The sequence below is a fragment of the Microcaecilia unicolor genome, chromosome 7, assembly GCF_901765095.1.
Source record: "Microcaecilia unicolor chromosome 7, aMicUni1.1, whole genome shotgun sequence".
Classification (NCBI taxonomy): Eukaryota; Metazoa; Chordata; class Amphibia; order Gymnophiona; family Siphonopidae; genus Microcaecilia; species Microcaecilia unicolor.
Genome location: NC_044037.1, coordinates 256,737,364 through 256,750,613, shown reverse-complemented (window position 1 = coordinate 256,750,613; position 13,250 = coordinate 256,737,364).

Here is a 13,250-nt window from a genome sequence, read left to right as displayed (position 1 = left end):
GCTTACCAATGTTTTGTAAAAGACCCCTTCAGTGTTATAAAATTATCCTCCTGATGTCTTTGGGTACTGATTTATGCCAGCAAATTTCAAACAAGCTTATTGATTTAATGGAAACAAATGGGACAAATTAAATGAATGAGTTCCAGTGCTTCAGACACTAATGAGCCAACAGCAATCTAGATTTTTAGTTGAAGATTCTGCTTAATTTAGAGGCCTTTTTTTTTTTTTTTTTTTACTAAAAGCATTAAGTCCTAAGCGTGCTTAGCACATGAAAAACAGGCTACCACAAAAATAAATAAAAATTTTCAGTATTATGCCTATTTGCATGACTAAGTGTGCGTTAACTGTTTTATTTGAAGAACATGTTTTTATAAGTGGCATTTATGGAGGGAAAGTCAACATTCCCACATCATCCAGCTAACATGTTTCCTTTAGTGTGTGCTAACCGGACAATGCAAGGTTAATGCATGAGCTCTTTAGTGCCTCTTAAACAGAAGGCAGTAAATGCTCCCACATCATGTTTTTGCTGGTGCCAAGCTCTAATGGGGACATTAGCTCACAACCTTCAAGAAAAAATGAAATAAAATAAAATGCTCAACTGTAATGTCGCAGTAAATCTGGGTTTAACACGTGGGAAAGTCCCAAAATTAGAATGCACTAAGCCCAGATTCACCGCCTCTTAGTAGAAAGCCCCTCATCCAATTAATATTAAATCAACTAGATTTAACATTCTTAGGGCCCTCTGAAGGAGTGACTGATACAAAGGAATCTTTCCTTAGGAACACTCCCTCGCTGATGCTGATAGTGAGTCACCCTAGAGTAGGTAGAGGTTTTTCCTTGCTGAATCAGAGGGTCAGGGCTCTGGCAGGGAGGCGGTTAAATGCCCTTAAGTAGAACAAATCAGAGAGGCTCTGTATGAAGAAATCTCTGAAAGTGAGGCCCCAAGTAAAGAGTCCCTGAGTGAAGAACTTTTCAAGGGGGAGGCCCCAAGTTAAGAGGTCTCCAAGGAGTGGCCCAGAGTAAGGACCTCCCAGTATATGCATAGAGAAGGCTACAGTACCTGAAGGAAGTGCCAAAGAAGAGGAATAGCCTGAGCCTAAGAGTTCCTTGGGGTGAGAAACTGTGTGTGTTCAACTCAACCGCCATGAGTTAATTATATGTATAAGAAAGACTGCCAAGGTAGGATATAACCTTGAAGCATATCCAGAAAGTACCTCATTTTGGTGTATGCCCAGATGGGGCCCAAGACAGCATTATGATCCACTGTGTTTGGGCCTGGTTAGGAGCCAGCCCTGTTATTAGTGACTATATTAAGAGAGAGACAGAGAGAGAGAGAGGGAGGGAGAGAGAGAGAGATTGAGACTTTTAAAAGGACTTACACCTGTGAAGTTATAGAGGTGATTACTGCCCCTCTATCTATCTATCTATCTATCTATCTATCTATCTATCTATCTATCTATCTATCTATCTATCTATATTTGTTTGCTTATTAAGATATATTTACCGCATTTCTGAAAGAATTCACTTAAGGCAGTGTACAGCAAGAATAAGTCAAATATAGACAATAGAGAATTACAGCAGTAAAAATATTCAAATAATAATACAAGGTATGGCATAATATGTTACATTGCAGTGTCAACACAATATTCAATAATACATTTTAAAAGATAGCATAGGGTGTTAGGAAAGATGAAATAGATAGATAGATAGATTACTACTACTACTACTACTACTATTTAGCATTTCTATAGCGCTACAAGGCATACACAGCGCTGCACAAACATAGAAGAAAGACAGTCCCTGCTCAAAGAGCTTACAATCTAATAGACAAAAAATAAATAAAGTAAGCAAATCAAATCAATTAATGTGAACGGGAAGGAAGAGAGGAGGGTAGGTGGAGGCGAGTGGTTACAAGTGGTTACGAGTCAAAAGCAATAATAGATAGATAGATAGATAGATAGATAGATAGATAGATAGATAGATAGATAGATAGATAGATAGATAGATAGATAGATAAAACAGAATAACATAAGTTAGAGCATAAGGGGACTAATTTAAATAAAGTTGCACACAAAGTCAGAAAGGTGCATGAACATAATATCAGCTAGGATAGGAGTGGATAAGCAAGTCCTGCTACAATATGTGCAGCTGGTGTTTTGACTTTTACCTACAACCTGTGTGTGTGTGTGTGTGTGTGTGTGTGTGTGTGTGTGTGTGTGTGTGTGTGTGTGTGTGTATGTGTATGTGTATGTGTGTGTATACTACATTTGTGTGAGGGCCTGAAGCCAACTGCTATCCATTTCGCCACATTATGGTTCTGGTGGTGAGACATATGTTTCTCTGTAGATGATAGGCCATTTATCTAAAAGGTTTGGGGACCTCAGCACAGTAGTGTAGGGTTTTGTACATAGGTTAAAGGGACTAGCTCTGCCTGGAGATAGAGAAACTGCAAGAAGTTTAGTCAGTAACGAACAGACAGGAGGGTTTTTTGTTGCCTACCTGCAATAATTGTCTTTTGAAACAGGGACAGTCCTGTTTAAGTGACTGAAGATGTAATCGATGTCAGGGAGACAGTTTTGCTTTAGGAATTTTCTTAATACTCCAAGGAGCTGACAAATCTGAGGTAGCAGAGATCATGGAATTCCAATTATCAAGTAAATGGTCAGGATTTGATTTATTTTTGTCCAGTTTAGAATTAATCAGATTCCAAAACACAGAAAATATAATCTAGTGTGAGTTAGAACACTTTTTGGCTGAGAGTATGATCCACATTTTGCATTACTAAATTCACAATGAAGTTGGACAAGAAATGATCTAAGGAAATGAAGTCTAGATACATTCAGTTATCAGTGGCAATGACATAGAATTAGAGAATAAAAGAAATAAAGTCTAAAGAATGACCTATCTCATGCTTCGGGTGTACTGGAAGAGAACCTGCCCGCAAGGGAAAGAAACTCAGAAATTCATTTACATCATGATCGAATTGGTCCTCCAGATATAAATTAAAATCACCCAAAATGAGCAAAGTGGAAAACTGAATAGATGCCTGAGTAATGCAATGAAATAATTGAGATTGAATGTGTAAAGTTTTCTGGAGGTCGGTATATCAGCAGAATACTTAAAAGGTATTGGAATGATCAAATTGCACTTTACACATCATTGTCCCCAGCTCTGGCATTTGTAAAGGGTCTAGGATGGATAAGGTTAAAAAAAAAAAAAAAACTTCTATAAACTATAGCTAACCCTCCACTTTCAGTTCAATGTTTTTAAAAAAATGGCAAATATGCCATCAACTACTAGTATGTTAATGCTTATTTTGCTCCTTCTCGCTGATAGGAGATTACTCCATGGAAATGTTATTTACCTAGAATGTGGACAAATGCTCTTCAATGGAAGGTAAGGTGTATGAGTATTGACAAACATTGTATACTTTCTTTCCAAATATTTCACCACTTTTTAAAGTTGTCGGTGGCTGCCCCATTCCATTTTTGAATTGCAAAATTCAAAGAAATTTATGAAATCAAAAGTGCATTTTCTGTGCATCCCTGAACTTTCTGCATTCCTTGCCAAATAGGATATCTTTACATTTTACATATGAATTATAAAGCATAAGATATCACATCAGAATAATTTTTAACTTTTTTGGCATTTACTAAGTCTACAGGTCATGCTTAAATTTAGATTTAGCATGGGCTGATTAGTACACACTAAATGATAAGATGCCTATAGGAATATAATGGGTGTCTTATCATTTAGCGCACAATGGGCCCCTTTTACCAAGCTGCAACAAAAGGGGGCTGGCACTGGCATCAGTGCATGATTTACACATGTGCCAAGGCCCCCTTTTACCACAGCTGGTAAAAGGGAAGTCTCACCTTCTTGCAGGAAATGAAAGTGTGGCAAATAAGGCACTTGCCGCGCGGCCCTTTCGGGGGGGAGCCCTCACCGCCACCCATTGAGGCACTTCTCGATTACCGCCGGGTACACTCCGGCACTACAAAAATAAATACATTTTTGTAACGCCGGAAATGACGGTGCACTAGGGGTGGGAAGTACCACTGGGCTGCTGCAGTAGCCTGGCTGTACTTCCTGTACAGCGAGTGGTAAGCCCACGTTGGGCTTATTGCCACTTAGTAAAAGGAACCCTAAATCTGTTAGCGCACCTTAGTAAAAGGATCCCATAGTTAACTGGTAAATGCTATTATAGAGAGACAGAACTCGAACTAGCCTATGATGGGCACATAGTAGGTAGTTAAATTAGTTTGAAACTTGTGAACAGTAAGCCTATCATCAATACTTTGACTTGTTCAAAGTTTTTCTTTGTTCTTTCCAACCTTGGATCTCTTCACATTTTTTGGACTGGAATTTGAGCTTTGCTTTATTTCTGTACACGTCTTTATTTGATTAAGGGGTACTTTTCCTAAGGTGTGCTAATGGATTTATTGCATGCTAAAGATTAGTGCACATTAATTGCCATGCATCTCATAGGAATATAATGGGCTGCATGGCATTTAGCACACGCTAAATCTATTAGCACACCTTAATAAAAGGACCCCTAAGTTAGTAAACTTATACAAATAATATTTTTAAAAAACTTTGACTTGTATCTCATTTCAGTCACTCACTACTTATAAGCATTCAAGGCCAGATTCTATATAAGGCACCTAAAAAAATCACGCGGTAAACTTTTCCATCTAAGCATATTCTTTAAGTGGCACCTAGTTTTAGGTGTGGTATATAGAATACGCTTAGTTAATACCCCAGCACCTAAAACTATATGCCTCCATTTACACCAATGAAAACGTGGCGTAAATCCCTGTGCAAAGCTTTACATGCACCAGGCCATATTCTATAACTACACTTATACATTTTGGAATGCCCACGAAATGCACATTTCCCCAAACATGACCGCACCCCTTTTGAACTGCACACTTTAGAATAAGCGAGTTGTGCACGTAAATTCTAATTTTTACCAGTTAGTACTTATTATTGCTTGTTAAGTGCTGTTATTAATGTTGATTAGCTTCTTAAGCCAATTAACATAGTAGATGACGGCAGGAAAAGACCTGCACGGTCCATTCCGTCTGCCCAACAAGATAAACTCATATGTGCTACTTTTTGTGTATACCTTTCCTTGATTTGTATCTACCATTTTCAGGGCACAGACCGTAGAAGTCTTGTCCAGCACTAGTCCCGCCTCCCACCACCGGCTCTGCCACCCAATCTCCGCTAAGCTTCTGAGGATCCATTCCTTCTGAACAGGATTCCTTTATGTCTATCCCACGCATTTTTGAATTCCATTACTGTTTTCATCTCCACCACCTCCCACGGGAGGGCATTCCAAGTATCCACCACTCTCTCCGTGAAAAAATACTTCCTGACATGTTTCCAATTAAGTTATGCACACTATCATAGAATACACCTGGGTTTCGGTACAGATCTCTCTAGTAATGCTATATAGAATCCTGAGATCAGTCCTCAAATCTAGTTAACAGGTACAAGCAATTGATCAAGGAAGGAAGACTTATTATGTAAGATGGCAACTGTATTAAATGACAGTTAAGTATGATTAAGATGCTATTGTAGTCTAGGGGGTCCTTTTATTAAGGTGCGCCTGCGCTGGTGTAGATGTGTGTATTGGACACGCATAGGTCCATTTTTCAGCGCACCTTCAAAAAAGGGTGGGGGGGAAATGTATGTACAGCAAAATGAAAATTGGCGCAAGTCCATTGTGGGCCTGAGACCTTACCACCGCCCATTGACTTAGTGGTAAGGTCTCATGTGTAAACTGGGCAGCTATTGTCAGCGTGCATACAGTGACGATTACCACCGGTTAGCGCCTCATGCTGGAAAATTTTCTGGCACTCATAGCAGATGCACATAAAAAATGAAATTACCATCCGGACTATGCGGTAGCCAAACAGTAGTTCAAAATTGATGTGCCTAAGACGAACATACCCGCTTACGGGACTTAGTAAAAGACCCTCTAGATGATTGATAAGGGAAAAGGAAGAATACTACATTCTGATTATTTAAAAAAAAATTTGAGGGGTGGAAGAAATACCTGAAGGAAACAGGGGAGGGAGGATTCAGGAAGACAAATTTAGCTGAGTTTTTAATACCTGCTTAACAGTATAAACTCTCCAGTCTTGGAAGTTTTTCTTTCATCATGTGCTGTGTTTACTTGTTCCCCAGCAGGATATGCTGATGCTAATGGACTCACAGCAGTGTCTCCTACTTCAGCTATTACAGGTCTAATTCAGTCATTAACATTTCATTAATGGACTGGCCTCCTAGCTGCCTGCATGGCTGTCTAGATATTGATGAACCTCCTGGTATAAAAATTCAAAGTTTTAAGGAGGTCTAATTTAAGGCTTTAAACTGAGGGTATCTTGAATGCAAGATATCTAAGTGCATAGAAAAGTATATTTTTAGTAGTAAACAATCAATGCATATTGCAAGTTATTACTGAAATAAGGATGATAAAAAAAGTGGTTTTGCAGCATTGCAGTACCTTTCATCTGTACTATATCCCAGTGTGCCTTTATTACAATAAAAATAAATCATGCTGACTTATATATGGTGTCCTGCCCATACCCAAGACACTCTATAAATAATGTAAAGCAAATTGCGTAAAACAATGGAGAATGAATCAGAAGTAATAAAGTTAATGAATTATTTCAATATATATGTAAAGTAACGTTTTGGTGATGGAGCCTTGACATACGTTACAAATTCTAAACTTTCATCAAAGTTTGCAGATGAAAAGAATGAAACATTTTGATGAAATATTTTCAAAATCTCAGAACAGCAAAATAGATTTATCAGGGCTGACCCCAGAACCTTTGTTTTTCAGCAGATTAATACCTGGGTTTTTTTTTTTTTAACTAATCCATGAACATGGAAAGAAACTGAGCTTATATGGAGAAACATCTATGATTACTTCATGAAGCACCCACATTATATACTGGCAAAATGAAAAAGTTAGAATAATCTGAAACAGAGGGTTTGAAAACAGTTGATGTAGACCAGGAATGTTTACATTAAGAAAAGGCAGAAATAAATGAAACCAAGTTTCCTCATCAACTGCTGGACAGGTTGTAAATAAAAATCTTTAAAAAGCTTTATTTAAATTATATGTGACTGTGGATATCTGAAATATAAGATGATGGAGTTAGAATGCACGGCCGTAAGGGGCCCTTTTACTAAGGAGCGGTAAGCCCACCACATGTTTACCATGCAGCAATCCAGAACTACCGCTGGCCCAACGCAGGCGCCGGCGGTAGTTTTACGCCAATGCATGCCGTTTCCAGTGCTAGGGAAAATAGGTCCCTATTTTTTACCATAACAGTTACCTTGCGATAATCGGGCAGCGCATTACCACCGGGTTAGCCTGGGAGCCCTTAATGCCACTTGAATGAGTGGCAGTAAGTGCTCCCCCCTGCATGGCCACATGGTAAGCACAATCTTACTGCATGGCTAATTCTTTTTTCGGCTTTTTTACCCGCTGTGGTAAAAAAGGTCTCGGCATGTGGCAAAATCAGCTGCCTTTGCTAGCACAGAGCCCGTTATACTGCAGCTTAGTAAAAGGGCACCTAAATCTCAAAGATCAGGTGGAAGGAAGACAATAAATGCAACACAGTGTCACCAGGGTACAAATTATATTGAAATGATAGGGTAGATCAAACTGGTGGAGGGGTGGAGCAATATGTTAATGATGGCATAAAGTAAAACAGGATAAAAAATGGAAACATGAAACAACGTGGAGTCTCCTTCATGTAGGATACAGAGGAGCATGCTTGTGGGGTAATACTGCTGTCCATCTGGACAAAATGAAAAGACAGTGACCTACTACTATAAATTAGGAAGGCTAACAAATTTGGTACCACAATCATAATGGGAGATTTCAATTATTCCTCTCTTCCCCTTCCCCCAAATAAAAAGAAAGAAAGAGCTGGAACAAAACACAGCAATGCCAAAATACACAGCTCAAACCCTAGGAAGAAAGATAATATGCAAATTCAAAAAATGCCAATAAGTACATAAGTAGTGCCATACTGGGAAAAGACCAAAGGTCCATTGAGCCCAGCATCCTGTCCCCGACAGCGGCCAATCCAGGCCAAGGGCACCTGGCAAGCTACACAAACGTACAAACATTTTATACATGTTATTCCCCAAATTGTGGATTTTTCCCAAGTCCATTTAGTAGCGGTGTATGGACTTGTCCTTTAGGAAACCGTCCAACTCCTTTTTAAACTCTGCCAAGCTAACTGCCTTCACTACGTTCTCTGGAAGCGAATTCCAGAGTTTAATTGTGTTGGGTGAAGAAACATTTTCTCCAATTTGTTTTAAATTTACTACACTGTAGTTTCATCGCATGCCCCCTAGTCCTAGTATTTTTGGAAAGCGTGAACAGATGCTTTACATACACCTGTTCCACTCCACTCATTATTTTATATACCTCTATCATGTCTCCCCTCAGCCGTCTCTTCTCCAAGCTGAAAAGCCCTAGCCTCCTTAGTCTTTCTTCATAGGGAAGTTGTCCCATCCCCGCTATCATTTTTGTCGCCCTTTGCTGCACCTTTTGCACTTCTACTATACCTTTCTTGAGATGCGGCGACCAGAACTGAACACAATACTCAAGGTGCGGTCGCACCATGGAGCGATACAACAGCATTATATCATCCTCACATCTGTTCTCCATACCTTTCCTAATAATACCCAAAATTCTATTCGCTTTCCTAGCCGCAGCAGCACACTGAGCAGAAGGTTTCAGTGTATTATCAACGATGACACCCAGATCCCATTCTTGGTCCATAACTCCTAACGTGGAGCCTTGCATGACGTAGCTATAATTCTGGTTCTTTTTTCCCGTATGCATCATCTTGCACTTGTTAATACATAAATTGTTTTATTGGAGGAAAAAAAACCTCAGTGAAAAATGCCCCCAAACTAGAAACCCAGTTAGAGCCTATTCTCCATCACTGATCAGAAAAAACTCCACTAATAAATTATATAAACAGAAATCCAAGTTACAAATATTCAAAATGCTCAAACTAGTCAAAATATGAATTCTAAATACTCAAAATACTTAAATACAAATGCTCAAAATAGAACTCAATTGACCTGTATATCTTCCAACACAATAACAGAAACAGCAACAGCCCCCCCCCCCCCCACACACATAAATTCATATAAAGCTATTAATTTGACTGTCAAAATGTTCAAGCCAATCACATAGGACTTAGCTTAGGAAAATGTAAAATGACTTGGTTGGTGGAACTTTCAGTACTCCTAACAGAGATCTCTGTTTCGTGATGGCTGCATCAAGGGAACTCTTATCTTTCCCCATGGTAAATGTTGCATCCAATATAGCACCATATATTGTTAATTATTTATTTTTTTTCACTTTAACATTTGTAACATTTAATTTAATAATATGTAAATACAACACTGCTATCTATAGAGGTAGCAGAGTTGAATATGTATACTTTGGACACCATACTCGCACTGTTTGTCTATTTTAGGCCTGTTATTTTTTGTGATCCTCACCCTACCCTTCCCTGGCCCCTTTTAATATGGATAGTATTAAGCCAGTTAGCAATTTAAATAGTTTGATACTAACGGGCTCCTAATTTTTCTATCCTACCCCCCTTTTTACAAAGCCATGCAGCAATACCGATGCAGCTCATTTGCAGCCCATTCACTTTTAATGAGCTGTGTTGGCATTACCACACTGGCAGCATCTACAGCAGCTTGTAAAAGGTGGGGTATATTTGTTATTTGAGCATTTCATTTGTCATACTGTTCTCTATCTCTGATATTTGTGATCTCAGCTGATTCCTTTTACTGATTTGTTTTTTCATTTTGTTTTTCGTTCTGTCTCTATTATTGTTTCTTATGTCCCTTTTTATGCATTCAGTCTTTTCCACTACTGACCAGAATGAACCGACGGATGATAAAATGTTAAAAAAAAACATAGGGAAGCTAGTCAAATTGGCAAAAAAATACTAATGGGTGATTTCAATTATCCCAGTATTAATTGCATACATATTATATCAGGAAATGCTAGGGAAGTAAAGTTCTTGGATTAAATAAATGACTGCTTCATAGGCCAGCTGGTCCAGAAACTAACAAGAGAGGCCAAGGCAGAGAAGCTCATATCCTGAAGATGAATGCAAGTTGCACGGATGGTGTCATTGAGAGAATTTCAGCTTCCTGGACCATGGGATGATTTTCCAAAGGCTGCTGAGCAAAGATGATGTCCATCTAAGAAAGTAAGAAAAGCCTTCAGCAGCAGACTTGCTAACCTACTGAAGAAGGTTTTAAACTAGAATTGTTATGGTTAGGTAAGAATAGACACTCAGGTAAGTGAAACATTTAAAGCATTTATATCAATGGGAAAAAGAAGCAACATCTTGAAAGTAGTATATACTAATGCCTGTAGTATGGGAAATAAGGTTCTGAATCTAAAGGCTGTGAATGAACATGTAAAAAAAGGTGAGTCAGTTGTTATAGTGTATCTAGATTTTCAGAAAAGTTTTGACAAAGCCCCTCATGAGAGACTCCTGAGAAAATTAAAAAGCCAGGGGTTAGGAGGCAATCTTTTGTTGTGGATTAGGAGCTGATTAATTGAAAAAAGAGGGTAGGGTTAAATGGCCATTTCTCTCAGTGGAGAAGGGTGAAAAGTGGAATGCCCCAGGGATCTGTACTGGGACTAGTGCTATTTAACATACTTAGAAACGTTCTTGAAATGGGAACAATGAGCAAAGTAATTACATTTGCAGATGACACAAAACTATCCAATGTTGTTAAAACGCATGTGGATTGTGAAAAATTGCAGGAGGAGTTTAGGAAAATGGAAGACTGGACATCCAAATGGCAGATGAAATTTAATGTGGACAAATGCAAAGTAATGCATATTGGAAAAAAATAATACAAATCATTGTTATGTGATGTTAGGTTCCATCCTAGGAGTCAGCACCCAAGAAAAAGATCTAGATGTCATCATAGTCAATTGTTGAAATCTTCTGCCCAGAGTGCAGCAGCAGCAGCCAAAAAAGCAAACAGAATGATAGAGATTATTAGGAAAAGGGTAGAAGATAAGACGTGGGGGGGGGGGGGGGCATTTTCAAAAGAAATGTCCAAGTTGCGATTTGGACGTCTTTGCAAAACGTCCAAATCCAGGGGCGGGGAAAACTGTATTTTCGAAAAAAGATGGACATCCATCTTTTGTTTTGAAAATACCGTCAGAGACGTCCAAATCCTTAAATTTGGACTTCCCTAGATTTGGACGTCCCTAGACATGGACATTTTTGACTTTCGGTGATTTTCGAAACCAAAGACGTCCAAGTCAAAAACATCCAAATGCAAGCCATTTGGTTATGGGAGGAGCCAGCATTTGTAGTGCACTGGTCCCCCTGATATGCCAGGACACCAACCGGGCACCCTAGAGGGCACTACAGTGGACTTCATAAAATGCTCTCAGGAACATAGCTCCCTTACGTTGTGTGCTGAGCCCCTCAAAACCCACTATCCACAACTGTACACCACTACCATAGCCCTTACGGGTGAAGAGGGGCACCTATATATGGGTACAGTGGGTTTGTGGTGGGTTTTGGAGAGCTCACTGTTTCTTCCACAATTGTAACAGGTAGGGGGGGTATGGGTCTGGGTCCGTCTGTCTGAAATGCACTGCAGTATGCACTAAAACTGCTCCTGGGACCTGCATGCGCTGGCATGGACCTGAGTATGACATCTGAGGCGGGCATAGAGGATGGCACGACATATTTTTAAAGATCTTTTTTGAGGGTGGGAGGGGGTTAGTGACCACTGGGGGAGTAATGGGAGGTCATCCCTGTTTCCCTCCGGTGGTCATCTGGTCATTTCAGGCACCGGGTGAAAACGTCCAAGTGTTTGTCAGGGACATCCTTGCTTTTTTTCGATTATGGGTCAAAGACATCCAAGTGTTAGGCATGCCCAAGTCCCACCTTCACTACGGCTTCGACACGCCCCCTTGAAATTTGGACATGCTTGCGACAGATTGCAGTTGGAGACGTCCAAAATCGGGTTTCGATTATACCAATTTGGATGTTTCTGTGAGAAGAACGTCCTTCTTCCGATTTGTGTCATGGATGTCCTTCTCTTTCGAAAATGAGCCCAAAAGACTGCTATTATGCTTCTGTATTGCTTTATGGTACAACCTCACTTTGAGTATTGCATTTTCAAACAGGGACGACCATCTCTAAGGGCACCCATCTGTAAGGACGGCGCCGTGAAGGGGTGGGAAAACCCGTATTATCGAAACAACATGGGCGTCCATCTTTCATTTTGATAATACGGTCGGGGCCAGCCAAATCTCAACATTTAGGTCGACCTTAGAGATGGTCGACCTAAATGTGAGATCGCTGACCTTAGAGATGGTCGTCCCCAGTTTTCGGCAATAATGGAAATCGAGGACGCCCATCTCAAAAATGACCAAATCCAAGGCATCTGGTCATGGGAGGAGCCAGCATTCGTAGTGCACTGGTCCCCCTGACATGCCAGGACACCAATCGGGCACCCTAGGGGGCACTGCAGTGGACTTCATAAATTGCTCCCAGGTGCATAGCTCCCTTACCTTTTGTGCTGAGCCCCCCAAACCCCACTCCCCACAACTGTACACCACTACCATAGCCCTTAGGGATGAAGGGGGTACCTACATGTGGGTACAGTGGATTTTGGGTGGGTTTTGAAGGGCTCACATTTACCATCACAAGTGTAACAGGTAGGGGGGATGGGCCTGGGTCCGCCTGCCTGAAGTGCACTGCACCCACTAAAACTGCTCAAGGGAACTGTATACTGCTGTGATGGAGCTGGGTATGACCTTTGAGGCTGGCATAGAATCTGGCAAAAAGATGTTTTTAAATTTTGGTTTTTTGGGTGGGAGGGGGTTGGTGATCACTGGGGGAGTAAGGGGAGGTCATCCCCGATTCCCTCCAGTGGTCATCTGGTCAATTTGGGCACCTTTTCGAGGCTTAATCATGAAAAAAATGGACCAAGTAAAGTTGGCCAAATGCTCGTCAGGGACGCCCTTCTTTTTTCCATTATCGGCCGAGGACGCCCATCTCTTAATCATGCCCCAGTCCCACTTTCAGTATAGTGCCGACACATCTCCGTGAACTTTGGTCATCCCCGCAACAGAAAGCAGTTGAGGATGCGCAAAATCGACTTTCGATTATGCCGATTTGGGCGACCCTGAGAGAAGGACA